The sequence below is a fragment of the Pteropus vampyrus genome, unplaced genomic scaffold (assembly GCF_000151845.1).
Source record: "Pteropus vampyrus isolate Shadow unplaced genomic scaffold, Pvam_2.0 Scaffold216, whole genome shotgun sequence".
Taxonomy (NCBI): Eukaryota; Metazoa; Chordata; class Mammalia; order Chiroptera; family Pteropodidae; genus Pteropus; species Pteropus vampyrus.
In genome coordinates this window covers 1,345,581-1,348,374 of record NW_011888997.1, presented here as the reverse complement: position 1 = coordinate 1,348,374, position 2,794 = coordinate 1,345,581, and positions in this window count along the sequence as shown.

Below are 2,794 nucleotides of genomic sequence, written 5' to 3'. Positions count from 1 at the left end.
GAACATGGTCCCTGGGACAAAGATTATCAGCTAACAAATCCTTAAAATTCTCAAAAAATTTTGGAAAACTGTATGTTCACTTATACATTTCTAAGTTACTCCTAAGATTTTTTTAATAAAAAGTTTAAATGGTTGCATATAATTTCAGATATATCATAAATAATGGCATTTTGAAATAAGATATTCATATCAAGTTTTTAAAAGTATCCAGTAGAATCTAAATACCCTAGACTTATTTTAAAAATCAGTTAACAAACACTTTCCTAAGTTTATATGTTTCTTTTATCTCCTTAAACTTTTCCATTTCATTTCACTAACAAATTTTATCCTAATGTAATATATTTTTATGCTGGAGGTAAAAGTCATTTATACTGGAAGGTGTAATACATCTTTGCTACAAAAATATGTACATAATTTTTTCTTGTGCCCCTAGGATCTAAGAGTTTTAAAAATATTTCTTTAATAGAAACATTACAAAGAAGCAAGTGTGCAAAATCTCTGTGACATAGAGTAAGACAAAAACTCTGCCAGATATTTCATGCTTTTGTTCATTTTCTTATTATTAGCTAGAATTCTATTTCTAGCAGTCTAGAACTAGATAGCACAAACCTCATGATGGCAGTTTTCCAACCGGGTTATGAGTTATCTTTGAGAATCTGCAAAGAAAGTCAAGAAAATTGTTTTTAAGATTCTTAACTTCCACATGAACTTTTCCTGAAATATATCTGCTGAGAATTCTACATGTTCAAGCAGATTCTCTTTTGACATCTTCCTTTTTGTATATAATATCTTTACCTCCGCTCTATAAAACAAAGGCACATCCCTCATCTAAAACTTACTGTGTGGTATGTTTTCCCAGGTTGTAAAAAGTTCTAGGGTGCTAAGCAAAAGGATGGTGAGTGCTGGTTGAGTGTTGTCATATTCTAAATTCAAATACATTTGGTGAGTGGAATAATGGCTCTTCACCTCTTCCATTGCCTTGAGTATTGTAGAAGAATGCATCTTTCTTGAGAGACTGTCTTGAGAACAAGGTTTTCCATTTAAAGGTAAGTGATTCTTTCCAGCTATTTCCACTTGTCATCCTTCATCCATGTTATTACCTTGAAATGAAGATCCAAAGTATTACTAATTAGGTTGCCAATGTTTTTACATGTAACTGGAAAGTATTCCAACACTAAAATTTTTTTAAAATACTGGATGAAAACTATAAACATTTTATGTGATTTCTTTAAGATTGGAATTCATTATTTGCTCATGCAATTAAATTTATTTTCTCAAATCACTTCATAAATATTTATTTCAATTTCAGTCAGCCTAATCTTTTTCATCAACAAAATGTTTAATATTTTCTACTTCCTATAGCAAAAAATACAACTGTATGCTAATTCTTGGACTAAGTAATTTTTAGCAGTATACCGTCATTTCTTTCACAAAATAGGAAATTTGATTCTAGATTTACTTTATTTTATGCATAGTTCTTATTTAATTATACACCAAAGCTGAACCTCAGAGTTTAATACATGCACATACACCTTTACTAAAGTAATACTATGCTGATATCATACTCTTTTTTCATAAATAACTCATAATTTTACATATAACAGTCCTGCAAATTAAGAAATAAAAATGGCATTTTATAATGCTTTCGACTTAGAATATGGACAAATTAAATTATAATAGAGATGAAAATTTTTAGTCAATGACTACTTTTAGTAATCTAGGTTATAAGATGGTATTTCTACTTTATTTCACAGTTATTTTTATATTTCTAAAAATATGTATTAACACATTTATTGAAAGTGAAATCTTGAAGTTCTTTTTTTTTTTTTTTTGATCTGGCTGATTGGTTTGACAATGAGGGTTGGTTTTGCTAATTAAGTTATAGGCTGGATATTTTCCACTAATTAAATGAGTTAACTCTGCAATTCCTGAAAACAACTATTGTCAACCTCTTTGTGTCACTGACACACAAAGAAGTTGTAATTACTCCCTATCATGTTAGGTATAATATAGTCACCTCGCCCTCAGGTAAGCAGTGACCAATCTGTTTCATAGTGTTTGAGATGGGGTTGTGGCACGGAGGGCGTGGTGGCAAGGAGACCAATTGGGGGCAGAGCAGGGCGAACATCTTCACAATTCAATCATTTGAAATAACTCCAGGAAAATAAACTTTTAGCAGTATACTTTTAGCTGTACAGCTGAAAAACCAGTATATCTTTCCCATTGTAGAGCTAAAAATCTGGTATAAGCAAAATCTGTTTATTACTTAATATTTTTATAGGAAAACAAAAGGGACTTTATTGAAAAACTCTTTAAGCTAATGTCTGCTTCTTCGACTTCTGAGTATTTCATTGACTGCCATATAATGGGACCCATTAATTCATTTAGGGTATATGAAGTAGAAGAGAGTCCTTCTTACATAATAATCATGTAAACTAGGTGATATATAATTTCATATTTTCAAAATTGTCATATATATGAAATATACATGAAAAGGGATTTGGTTTTCAAAACCTAAATACTTCTGTATTCTTTGTGTTTATTATGATAAAAATATAAAGAAAAAGGAAGAAAAGTCTTTTTCATCTCTATGAAATCCTAGTAGAAAAACTGATTAAGTGCTTTAATTTACATTTTAAAAATTAATCTCGCAACATTTTATACAAAATTTTATAATTGGTTCTATAGTTAATTAAAATTTCATTAGTGAGCAGATATGAAAAGCACAGCTTATTTGAAGTATTTATTATTCCTTCTTGGATTGCTAATGAATTAAAGCCTCAAGTGCATCTGT